This window comes from Ursus maritimus, unplaced genomic scaffold, assembly GCF_017311325.1.
Source record: "Ursus maritimus isolate PB19 unplaced genomic scaffold, ASM1731132v1 scaffold_4, whole genome shotgun sequence".
NCBI lineage: Eukaryota > Metazoa > Chordata > Mammalia > Carnivora > Ursidae > Ursus > Ursus maritimus.
In genome coordinates this window covers 30,838,494-30,852,473 of record NW_024426552.1, presented here as the reverse complement: position 1 = coordinate 30,852,473, position 13,980 = coordinate 30,838,494, and the positions used below count along the sequence as shown (strand labels likewise).

At 37.4% G+C, this 13,980-nt stretch overlaps 1 pseudogene; it reads right to left on the bottom strand.

Moving 5' to 3' along the window:
• Positions 1–13,713, bottom strand: part of LOC103673177 — a 167,470-nt pseudogene extending 153,757 nt beyond the window's left edge.
• Positions 13,714–13,980: the final 267 nt, after the last annotated feature.

The window sequence follows — 13,980 nt, the reverse complement described above, 5'->3', positions numbered from 1 at the left end:
CAAACATCACTGATGATCTAAAGACCCTTTACCAATGGGAATAAGCATGAGTTTTCCTGAGCTGAATTAATGTAAGTACAATATCCAAACACCTTCCAGAATACCAATAAAATACATTGTAATTTGTAAAACATGGGTTTAGTTTACTATAAATCAGTCTTCTTAGTTATTGACAAAGTTACATATCCAGTATTTATTCAACATAGGTACCTAGAGATTGTACAGATTCTATTAAGGAAAGAGGACAGTCTTACTAACTTTAGGTTAAAAGAAAGAATAAACCAACACCCCCTGTATAGAAATGGTGAAATTTGAAACCAGGGAGAGAACACAGAGAGGGAAATTAAGCCAAACTCACCCTTCTTTGTTCTTAAATCATGACTTAATCCCTTAGGGGGATTTTAGTTGTTTTTGCTTCATAGACAGGATCAGGACATTCTCTCATGTTGACATGTAACTGGAATACTCTCACTCCAGTAACCTCCACCATCAGTTGAGCCAAGTGTCTCTGTTCAGTGGCTGGATTGCTTTGGGAATGATTTGGGACCCAGCTCTGGCTTGGCCATGAACCAGCTGCACCATCCGAAACAGAGTCCCTTCTCATTCTACCCATCTTAACCCAGTAGTCCCCCAAACCACAGAAGTCAGTTCTGCTCATATTTTCTCCCGCTTCTGCCCGCTGTAGCTGGAGAATGTTTCTTTCTTTTTTTTTTTTTTTTAATATTTTATTTATTCATTTGACAGAGATAGAGACAGCCAGCGAGAGAGGGAACACAAGCAGGGGGAGTGGGAGAGGAAGAAGCAGGCTCAAAGCAGAGGAGCCTGATGTGGGGCTCGATCCCGTAACGCTGGGATCACGCCCTGAGCCGAAGGCAGACGCTTAACCGCTGTGCCACCCAGGTGCCCCTGGAGAATGTTTCTTAACAAGGAGGCTCATCCATTTCTAATTTCTCTTCCCATTTGGGCTCCTACCTGAATTTATGAAACCCAACTAGATGCTTGTAGCCAGCTTTATTTGCCATTCCTAAGAGGCTAGTCCAAACCTGGATAGTTTCTTGATTCTACTGAGCCACTACTGACAGTGTTGCTCTCTGCAGATAACCTTGCCCTCGACCTACAGCTTCTCCACGTTCATTTTCATACACCTACTGTGAGAGTTCTCTTCTTCATGTATTTCAGAGAAAGCACTGGAGCCCTCTAAGTCTAACATATTCTACTTCACCCCATTTTCATGGTGGATCTAGTTTTTTTGGACATGAAGCTTATAAAAATTTGCAGGACTTTATTTAAGATAAGGAAATACAAATAATAAAATGTTCCTTAATGGATTAAAGTTAAAAAAATCACACTTTGGCATATGTACAAAGCATATGATCATGTGATGGCGTTGCTAGAGCCTCTCCCCTGACCTTGGCAGGGGTCTGTGCAAGGGAAGCCTGTGAGTTTAGCTACCTTGTCTTCACAGCCTTGCCCTTGTCAACTAGAGTTCACTAAGCCCTAGAGTTCTAAGGCAGCCTTTGTAAGTAATGAATTAACTTCTCTCCTTTGTTTCTATAATGAATTAACTTCTTTCCCATGTATCTAAATGTATCTTTGGGAGAATGGAGATAATAGGCACTACAAACTTTTTCTCTTTTAGGACTTACACTTCCTGTTTATCCCCTATTGAGAATGGCTGTACCTGCTTTTATCTTCTTTAGGATTTAGCTCCTGTTACCTCACTGAACCTAACTTAGGTTTTCAGCCTTACCTTCTACCTACTCTCTCGCCGTTGTACGTACACACACACACACACACACCTGTGCTCCAGCACTGGTAGAGGCAGTTGGCAGATTTATGTAATTATGTGTCATAGACCAACCCCTTTTCACCACTTAGGGGAGTCTGAATATTCAGTTCATATTCATAGGCTAGAATCACTGACAAGACTTTTCTTCCGCAGTCCTCTGCACTGAAGCGCACAAGAGAGATGCAAAGAGGATAACGTGCATTTCCAGTCTCAGGAGCTTGGCAGTGAGTCAGTGGCCATCCCTGTGCAGTCTCTGGCCAGGCGAGCAGCATTTGGCTCTAGACAGAAAATAGGATGGGAAGAAAGTGGAGGGAAGGAGATGTTGGAGCAAGTTATCACCACAGCTCCAGCATCTGCTTTCAAAATCCGATGATATTGCTAATGAGTATCAACTGTGACTTAGTAATTTTAGGGCTAGAAAGAAGGAGAAAGTAAAGGTAAATAAAAACAAAAAGGGTGCCTGGGTGGCTCAGTCGGTTGAGCATCTGCCTTTGGCTCAGGTCATGATCCTGGGATCCTGGGATCCACCCTGTGGCTGGCTCCCTGCTCAGTGGGGAGTCTGCTTCTCCCTCTGGCCCTCCCCTGCTTGCGCTTTCTCTCTCTCTCTCTCGCTCACTCTCTCTCTCAAATAAATAAATAAAATCTTTAAAAAACTTAATATAGCTCAGCATATAGGAAGAAAATATGAGGTAACTTTTATTTTCAATGAAGGTGTCTTTAAAAAATAAATATAATCAGGGGCTCCTGGGTGGCTCAGTCGTTAGGCGTCTGCCTTCGGCTCAGGGCGTGATCCCGGTGTTCTGGGATCAAGCCCCACATCAGGCTCCTCCGCTATGAGCCTGCTTCTTCCTCTCCCACTCCCCTTGCTTGTGTTCCCTCTCTCGCTGACTGTCTCTATCTCTGTCAAATAAATAGATAAAATCTTTTAAAAAAATAAAATAAAAATAAAAAAATAAAAATAAAAAGTGAATATAATGTTTTCTGAATAGGTTGATTGTGGTGATAAATTTGAAATTCGATGAAGATTTCTTGTATTTATCTTAAATTTAAGGTAAAAGAGTCAGTGTAAGAGTTGATAATGAGAGTTAACACTATATACACCAGGAAAATCCTTGATTTCAGAGGACAAGTAACTTCCAATGGATCCCTCCCTGAACTCTTGGTCATCTAATAATGTTCATTTGCTATCTAGGCTATACAGTTTCAACATTTAAGGTGTGCTGTAAGGATATATATTTTCATTCTGCTACTCACTTGACAAACATGTATACTTTGACACGTGTTCTGTGCAAGGGCCCTTCTATGTGCCAGGCCAGCATCAATCCAAAGATAAATATGGCGGAGGCCTGGTGATCAGGTCACTCCTCATCCAGTAGCAAACAAGCAGAATGTAGAAGAGTGAATGCTCTGATGTGGCTTTACACCGAGTAGAAGCGCCTGATCCAGCAAGGGAAGGAGCAGGGGTGCTGGGAGGGTGGGATCCAGGGGAGGCTTCCTGAAGAAAATGGTATGTATGCATAGTGAAGAACGAGCAGGCATTGGAGAAGACTGGCAGACAGAGGGCCTGGGGATACTGAAGTGGAGAGAATTTAGAAGTAATAGAAAATACAGCACTCTGCTATAAATGAGAGCGGCAGACATCTATCACACATTCCTCTGTGGACAGCCTCACTGGCTTTCTCTCAGGCCAGAAGATGCTCCAGGCTACTGGACCCCTCAGGATCTCCACAAGAAAGTGCTTTGTGAAAGAAAAATACTTCGCTTCACCTGCACCCCCTTCGACTGCCCATCCTCAGAAATCGGCTTAATACTTACTCCCTCATAGAAGCGGCTGTTCACTCCCCAGGCTAGGTTAGACCCCCACTCAGGCACGGGCAGTCCTAACTCCGATTCCCCCTTTATGTAGGACTACTACCCTGACAATAATAAGAGCCACAGTGATTATGTGCCAGGTTGTATTTATTTCTTGAATCCTCACCGCAGCCCTTTGAGATATGGTGAGGTAGGTGTGGTGGGTAACTTGCCTACATTCACACTGTCATTAAGTACTAGGGCTAAGATAGGAACGAGGACCCAGAAACTATGCTCTTAGTCACTAGGGGAGACCACCCGTCGGCTTGCAGCTGGATGGTGGAAAACTACGTACATACATGTGTGTACACGTGCTGGTGCATAGAGGCGAGAAAGAGAGAAATTTGAATTTATTTAGTTATTTCTCAGCCACTAAGTTGTAATCTCTATTAAGGTGGGGAGTTACATTTCTTTGTTAGATATTTATCCCTGGTGGCTGTTTCAGTACCTAATGCGTAGGTGTTCAGAGAACGTTTGTAGGAAGAAAGACGGAAGGGGGGGGGTTGGAGGGAGGTGAGAGAGGGAGCAAGGAGAGGATTAACCGGAAATGAACATTGGGAGGTCAATGCGGACAGTTGTCATGGCCTTGTCATGGCCTTGGATGCTGCACTGAGGAATTTGGGCATCATTCTGAAAGCTAGTCATCAAGGGAGGGAAATTAAACAGCATGCACATATTTGTGTTCCAAATCACTCTGAAGAATAGGTTAGTGAGAGGTAAGACTGGAGGGAGTAGAAAAATTAAAACAAAAACACTGTTTTGGGGTGCCAAGGGGGCTCAGTTGGTTGAGCGTCTGACTCTTGGTCTCAGCTCAAGTCCTGATCTCATGGCTCCTGAGATCGAGTCCTCCATCCGGGCTCCATGCTTAGCAGGGGTCGGCTTGGGTATTCTCTCCCTCTGCCCCTCCCCCCTGCTCACATGCCCATGCGCTCTCTCTCTCTCTCAAATAAATAAATATATCTTTTTTTTTTTTTTTTTTTTTTTTTTTTAAGAAAGACACTGCTTAGATAAAGGAGGCAAGTTGAAACTTTGGTTAACATTTTTGGTTAATGATAAAAATCTTTAAAATATAGGATAAAGCACATCAAAAACATTTCCACGTGTGAACCAATGAAATTAAAGTATACCTGGTTTTGCAATCTCTATAAGCAGCTACTGTAAGCTAAATACATAAACACTTTACTCTAATTCAAGATCAACCCATTTCTAAATATTTTACCAAGTATTTAATACTTATTTAAAAACAGTTTATTTATAATACTTCCCATCATCAGACTTAACTTTTTAATCCTTTATTCAGAGTCAAAAATGAGCTTCAAAAATATTTATTAACGAGCAACTTTATTACCTGTGAAGATAATGTTAGCTTTCGTGATCCCATTTTTTCTGAAGAAGTTCTGTGATTCACTGATAAACTAACTGAGTTTAGGCAAGGCAACACATGGAAATAACCATTATAGCTGCTGATTTGGCTTTTCACAAATGATTTAAGAAAGCTAAAAAATAAATAAACTGTAATACGATCTAAACTGAAGTACTCCTATTAATACTGATGTCCATAAGAGTGGAGAGATACGGTATTTAGCAAATTATTGTATCTTTATCCTTATCATGAAACTAAGCTAACTGAATTCCAAATTATACAGAACTGTTCATTAGGCCAATACAGTAAGAATGCATTCAGATTTTTATCAATGCGATGGGTGGAGGTGGACAGAAGGTACAAACTTCAAGTTATAAAACAATTAAGTCCTGGATGTGTAATGTACACAGTAGTGACTATACTTAATGATATTGTATTGTATATTTGAACGTCGCAAAGAGATTAGATCTTAAAAGTTCTTATCACATGAAAAAGATTGCAACTATGTGTGATGATGGATGTTAACTAGACTTACTGTGGTGGTCATTTTACGATATATACAAATACTGAAATGTTACATTGTACATCTGAAACTAACATGTTATATCGCAGTTCTACCTCAATAAAAAAAAATTAGAAATATTAACTCTATACTTAAATGTTTTATAATTCAGATTTTTTGAAAGAAGGAATTCCATATTTTTTTAAATGGAATTTCTCGTGCGTTGTAAACTTTAAGTTTACCTAAAGTAGCTTTTATAACCCCGAACAATTCTTTCCTTCAACTTCATTTTACACTGAGTGGTTACTATTCTTGCTTCTAAGAGGTTGGGGCCTCTTTTGTTTGTTTGTTTATTTTTCATGGGCTTTGAAATATCATTTGAGGGAAAAGCCCATCTGATGTCAATGCTTTCTTTGTTGAACTTCCACTGAGTCAGCCTGAGATAAATGGAATTTTCTTCTTCAATCCAAGGCTTAATTATGGTAATTAGTCTGTGCAATTTGTAAAGTTTGGCAGCCAGTTCAGGTCCTAATATGCATAAGCTTCTTTCTGCTACAAATTGAGTAGGTTTTAATCAGTTTTTAAAAGACAGTGTCTTACTCTGCCTGCGTGCCGGACTCTTAGATTTTGAGATTGAATGTTATTTCAAACTCTGCTACATCATTAGCAGTTTTGATATTTTTAATATTCATGAAGCTTTCATCTTAGCATTAATCCCCCAGCATCTGTGATTATGATGGGCACTTTGGGGATCTGTCTATTGTGTGTCTGTAGAGAATGAAAAGCCCAGCAGCTTCTGGCAGTAAATTAACCCTCACAATGCCACTTGGTGCCAAATGCCTTTTGAAATGTTGCCTTCTGCTCCGTGCCTTTCTGTTCAGATTTCACACTCATGTTTGATTCCCTCAACAGACTCATGCTTCATTTTATTCTGACAGCCATCTGTGACACTATGGATTTTGTCCCCCTCTTTTTCATTCAAAAGCCGTATCTTTCACCAGTGTTTTTTTCCCCTCAAAATGGGCATGGTAATCAAATGAGGAAAAAGAGCCCAGGGTACTAATTCTTATTTCATTATGTGGATGTTTATGCACATTGGGGGAATTTATAGAAACATACACACTTTTTTTGACAATGCTTCTTCAGAATGAATTCTTATATCACTAAGAATTTCTTCACTTACTGCTATTTTTAAACATGCACCAGATTCTCTAAAATATACTACTCGTTTAAGAATTAGTTTCATTCATTAGATTTTCACATTCTAAATAGATAAATTGGAATTTGTGAAAAAGGAATGAATAGAAAGTGTGCAGTTATATTGAGCACACATCTTTTACCAGCCAATATTTGTCTTTAAATATGTGGTATACAGATGGATAGGTTACCAAATTCAACTGCCAGAAATTGAGGTGAAAATTGATACTTCCTTTCCAATTTCTAGCAATATTTTATCTTTTTACTCTAAAATATTTCTGACCCTTGCAGGTAAAAGAGGGCTTCTAATTAGCCACATGGCCTGTATACAGTAGGACAAATATATTTTACTTTACAATTTTTCAAAAAAACAATCTTACTTCTGGGGAAAAAATCAGAGATGCTGTTTCTTAAATTACAAGTGAGATCAGAACTAAAATAAAAAAAAGAGTCACCATGTTTAAATATAATTTTAGAGAATAAGCTTCATATTGTGAAGACTGAAAAGAGAGTAATTCAGAGAGAACCTCAGGCAGTCAAACCCAGTAATCCTTTATAGAAAACCAACAAGGGTGAGGAGCAAGTCCCTTGGTAAACTGGGGAGTGTTCTCAAAAAGCCGTGTTCAATTTATGTGAAAGAAATAGCCTCAGTAATCAAAGCCGTTCTTACTTTCTGAAATCTCCTAGATTTCTTTTAAATGTAAGATAAGATAGCTCATTTGTAATGTTGTCCTTTAGTCTATGTGAGGAAATGATTCTCTGTAGCCTTCTAAAGTGGGGGAGGTGTGCAATGGGACCCCTTGAGTGACAGGAGTGGAGGGTGGCAGGGGAAAGGTTGGAGTAGGAGGGTCCGCCCATCCTATATGCCCTACCTAGCCCCTTGACCTTGTAGGGAGGAGAAGGTTATTAGAAAGGAGAGTGGTCTGTGCTGGAAGAATGTTCCACTTGAGGCAATACACTTGGCAGCAAAAGCACTAAGAATTCTGGCTCCAAAATTCAAGCAGTTAATGAAGACCAATAATGGTAGTCCTAAAAATTTCAAGACATGTTAAATGCATATCTGACTTAGAAAAATATAAAATGTGGTGGACACAACTTTGTATGTTTACAGTCATTGAGACCTAAGCTTATTATTCTGGTGAATTGAAAGAAGAGTTTCAGCTTCCCTTTGAAGCCAGTCTTCTACCAAGAGATGCTAAGAGTGGCTAGAGTAGGAATAGGGAAATGGAAAATTTTATAGAAAAACAATTTTTTGTAGAAGTAATTATTTTTTAAAAAAAACTGAAACTCTATGAAAACATCTAATTCAAACTTTTCCAAAGTCTCTTCTTTAATAATACAATAAAAATCAGTAATATTATATTTATAATATTCTTCTTTATATTAATAATATAATGAAACCTACATTTTCCCCAAAACATAGGTTATTTGCCCTAATTCTGTGAAGCCCGGAGATAACTTAAATTTGTATTAACTCACTAGATAAGTAATAAGTGACATTATAACCCAACATGTTTTATAGAATTTGAGGTTTACATTTACTAATGCCAAGATTTTAAATTATATTCATGGAAAATAAAATATAATATTTAGGCGAATCCCAATATAGAGATTGTAACATTCTGAATAAAGAGGAAGAAAATGCTGGCTAAAATTAAAGCCTTCAAATATGCTTAAGTCTACAAAATAAATAAATTGTTTTAAATAAATAATTGGAGGAAACCACTAGGGTGGGTGATTTTGTTGCCAGAACATTACACACTAGCTATTTCTTAATATTATTTGGGAAGTTTAATGAAATGGATATGGATAACTTTTCTTTTAAGTCATGATCTTAACCAGAGATCAGACATCTTCCGTTGCTTTATCCCTGGATATAAGGAATGATATAAATATGCATTGGAGACTATTCAGGCAAAAGCTACGTGTGCTTTGTGAAAGTATGTTATTTGAACATACCCTCAAACTTCAGGAACTTCCTTGACAACCTATAGCCTGGAAGACTTTGGGCAGCTAGCGGTCCTATGGGCTTAGCGATCTGTCTCAGTTCCATTTTTTTTCACTGTTCTTTTAGATATAAACCAGAATGACCCCAACCCCATGGTAGCCAGTGGATTAGCCTTGCCTTCAAGGGGTTGAGTATGGAGGTATAAGAAAGGAAGAGAAGATAACCAGAACGCTGCTAGACATCCCTTTGTTTATTATTTTATAAAATCGTAATTTTCACCTTGTAAAGGGAATGATATAATCCATATAACATGTATTTAACATTGTAACATTTTATCTGCAGTTTTGAGGGGCAAATAGGACAGGAATAAGTTAGTGATTATCTTCCTTAATCATCGTGGCTGAAAATGACAAACATTACATGGTTAAATGAAAAGAAACACAAATGGCACTTTTTTTAAAAAATGCATTAAAAATAGCCCTTTTCTCCCTGGTTTTAATAATCCAGATGGTAATATCCAGCCTTATCTGACAATATAGCCTTTAAAAGTGAGCAGTAAAACATTTTATCAAAAAATCAGTTTTGTCCTAAATTGGGAAATAAGCTTTCTTAAAATCTGATTATTGGCAAGTGTATTCACTAACCATTCTCATTATGAGAAAGATGAATTTCCAAGTATTGCTACTTGCCTATGCCATTATAGTTGACTTTTAATTATAGGCTATGAAATAAAATTCTAATAGTGATTATAAAGGTAGTGATTGTCTTCACCAGTCATTGTGCATGGAAGTGTAACTGGGACTCATTTGTGAGTTTCTGACTATGTGACACACCTCCCCTACTTTTAGTGTTCATCATCAAGACACAGACCGCACCTCCAAGAGTCTTCAGTTGTATGAAGGCAGATATGAAAACAGCTGAATTGTTGAGGTTCACAAAATTTTTAAGAACAGATACATAAGAAATATCTTTTAGGAACAGAGAAAAAAAAAAAAAAGCTATTAACTCCTCTTGGGAGGATCAAGAGTTAGCATCTAGGCCAGAGTCTTGTAGGGTGAACAGAAATTCTGTGATCCTAAATAAGAAATGTATTTCTGACCGAAAGAGTAAATTTCATAAGCAAAATAAAGTGTATGGCATATCCTAGAAATGGTGAGCCTTGCAGTATAATCAGTTAAAATTCAGAGGGTAGATATAGTGGGAAGTATAGCTGGCGAGATACAGTTTAGGATTAAAACAATGAAAATAATGAGATGCACATAATTAGGAGCAATGCAGTTCTGTACTTATTTTTAATACAACTGTATATCAAGTCTGGGATCTCTTGAAATTAATAAAAATGAGGACAGTCTGTGATAACCCCACTTTCAGAGCACTGTGTAATCAACACTGTCCTGTTGAACATGCCAGATCCTTAGAGGGTAGGTCTGGGAAAAGCATGTTTTCAATGGTGCTGTCTCCTGAGGGAACCATTAAATACAGAATATTGGACATTGTAGTTTAATAGAATGAGGATGTTTTAGTTAATAGAACGAAGAGATTTGATTAAAGGATAAGGATGTTTTTCTTTTAAAGATACATGATGATGATTTATTTGGTTTATTTATTTGTTTGGACACTTTTGTTGTCATTCATAGTAACCTGCAATGATCACAATTTGAGCCAAGTTCCTACACACATGTAAGATCCAAAATAGTTAATCCTAAGTAACCAATATGCTTACATTTAATAAGCAGCNGGAATTAGTGCTCCACTGGGTCTTGTTTTTCACAGTGACTACTAAGAAATTTGGAGCAAATTTAGGTGACCCACAGAAACTTAGTAGGCTTGGGTGGCTTTCTTACTGTTCTTGTTATTGTTTAAAAGTCTTGCTCTGGGTCCACCTTTATGTCTATTCGTTGCTTTTACTCTAGCACGTACTGTTCATTTATATATTGCCTTGTTGTATTTTATGTATTCATATAAGCACTGATATAGTTATAAATATTTTAACAATGGACTCTCCAGAGGGAAGGGATGTAACTGTGTGTGTGTTAGTGTAGTGCTAATATCATAATGTATAGTACATAATTTATAAGTAATAATACTATACATATCAAGTTTTTATTGTAGATTTAATACAGCGTCAGTTGATTCTTGGAGAATTTTTTATTTCTCCCTAACTTTTAGTCAGCCTATTGTTACATTTTTATTTTTATTTTTTTTAAATATTTTATTTATGTATTTGACAGAGAGAGAGACAGCGAGAGAGGGAAACAGGGAGTGGGAGAGGGAGAAGCAGGCTCCCCACTCAGCAAGGAGCCTGATGTGGGGCCCGATCCCAGAAGCCTGGGATCATGACCTGAGCTGAAAGCAGACACTTAACCAACTGAGCCACCCAGGCTCCCCATGGTTGCATTTTTTGTTCTGACATGAATGTTGGTTGGTATTTTCATTTACACTAATGAGTCAAAGTGTAATGATAAAGATGAGATGTAGGCCAGAACTTCACTTGTTCATCAGGAAGCTGAATGACTTCTGCTGAAACAACAAGTAGTTTTTAAATAATGGAAGAATATTTTTTCTTTTTTTAAAAATGCATACTATTTACAATGTAATGGCTACTGATATGACATGAGTTTAAGCTGCATCGTTAATATTTTCTTCATCACTTTCTTTGGATGACCAACAAAACAATAAGTAAATCCCTGAGGGGTAGGGTTTCTTTCCAACTTCCGTGGCATAAATACTTACACAATGTCCGGAGTCAAGCTACTAATGTGATGTCCCTGAACGTGAAATTGAAAAGAGATGCTCAGTAACACACGGTTATGTAGTATTTCTACCATACAGATAAAATACATGTGAATAACATCAAGGTCATGATCATAGAAAAATTAGAAATTTAGGAAACAAGGAGTTTTTAGTATCTATCAGCTTTGTTTTAACATATTGAAGTGTAAATTTGTATGATTTAATTTTTAATAATAAAGTTGTTAAATAATGGATTTTGCTAACTGGCTTAAAAAAATCCCTGAAAATGTATCAGTTGGCTCTTGTGAATGAGTACATCTGGATCCAGCACACAACTGCAAAATATAAACCACATAAAATCTTTCCAAATGATGAGAAGTTATATATAAAGCAAATTCTTTGTTAAAAGGAAATGAACACAAGTATAAAAAATAACTTGTTTCAGATGGAGGCAACTGCCCAGCAGGAAAACCAAACTGATGAAAACTCAACTCTATTTACTTGCTAACGTATTTATCCTGTAGCCTTCTTTGACTTTTGACTGGCAGGCTTGTTTAATATGTATTTAAACTCCTGAGAGAGAAAAGAGAACTTGTTAAATTCACTGGTAATAATAACATTTGTGTCCAAAAGTACATATAAGGCAACATTTTTTTCCCCTCTAAAATAGATATGCAGGAAATCAACAAAAATTTGCATTGCCTTAGTTAAGTTCAGACATGGAAAGGAGATTGGATTTCGATTGCTGTACAAAAAAGAGACTAATTTTCAGCATAGGCACAAAGCCATCTGAACATTTCAGATCTTTTCCTGCCTAAAGTTGCAAAATATTTACAAATAGAATTCTTAGATACCTAAGTAATGGGCCCTACTGGTGATTACAGAGATTGAGGTTGGTGTGTTTACTTGACTTGGATTATTTTAAGAAGAGAAGAGTGACCTTTAATTGTTAACCAAACTGGAAACACATTTAAATTTTCTGACAAAGAGCAACCTAAATCGCACACCCCGACCTCTGACAGCGTTCACGTGTTAACAGAAATGAGTGGTGTGTTAACTGATGGAGGCCTGTAATGATTTCATCAGTAATTAGTAGGTAAATGAGGCCCTGGAATGAAAGCTTGAAGGTTCCATTTGCCCCTTCACTCTTGATTGGCACAATGGCCCTGAACTCTAATCTAGCGAGAATATTTTGTGAAAGAGCTGGACTCTGGGATGTGCAGATAGCTAAGGCCCTCACACTTATGATTTCCTTTGTTATTAAAGATCACTTTCCTCTCTCTCTCTCTGAGCACTTATACTTTAGAGTTTTTAAAACCCGTTATTTATGTTCTTATAAGTTAAAACTATGACAAATATTAATGTTCAAATCTTTATGTAATTTCCCCCTAAACTTTAAGATAAGAGATTTGTAAACCCTGTCCTGATTTTTGTATACTCAGGAAACCTAGGATACTCTCCTTGCTTATTATGTTAAGACAGTGAGACTTACATAACTTGTGAAATTTAAATTGAGGTAAGGAAATACGCTTAGGTTGTTTATTTCTCGTCTCTCTTTCCTAACATTTACTCTGGTCCCAAAATGGTAATGCCAGAGCCAAATCATTTTTATGTGGTTTTGTTGCATGGTTAAGTACTTACAAAATTGACCAACCCTAAAGAGTCTGATTACAATGCCTATGTCAGAGGATTTTTTTTTTAGGTTTCAGACACTTAGAATCTTTAGTCGTAGAGGAGGGTTATCTTCTACGTTGATTAAAATCAAGTAGTCTAAGTAATATTCTGGTATTTGGATTTTATTTGAAAGCTTTCCTATACACATAATATTAAAAACTTGTGTGTGTGGTTGTGTCTTTTTTTCCTACAAACAAAAAAGGTAAAGATGAACAGCATGAAAACAGTGTCCTATAATCTCTACAAGTACTTAACTGTCTGCCTACACTGTATCTGTTGGACAAAACCAGAAATAAATGACAAGATCCCGACACTTCTACCTTAGAGTCTTGTATGAAATCTCTGTATGGCTGGTATGGAGAAATAGAAAACTAATGGATTATAATAAAATAATAAAATGAATATTTGTCTGTTGTACGGCACACTGCTGAATCCAGATGCTTGGCACTAATAAGTACTCTTCAGGTGACCCAGATCATTACTAGCCTGACGTCCGTCACAGCCACGTGCCGCTGGCTATGTAGGCTGTAGCTGGACTGGACTGCCTTCAGTTCTTCAACAGCTCCACTCTCCTTCTCATTCTGTGACCTTCCGTGCTTTCTGCCCCCACCCAAATCATTCTTTAACGTGCTACCAATGTCTTCTTCTTCATCCATTGGGCTTCGCTTAACTAACTCATCTTTATTTTTCAAGCCTCAGCTTCCTCATTGAAGCTTCCCAAAATAAATGCTCTTAAATGTCTCCTGGTATACTTTCATAACATCTATAACTAATTATTTGTATAAATACTGATAATATAGTTTTTATTTTTTTTCTTAACGTCAGCTCCTTTGAGAATGAGAACCCTTGTTATTCACTCCTATATCCTCAGCTCCTAGCACAGTGCCTGAAACATAGAGGGCAGTGAGTCAATATTGGCTAAA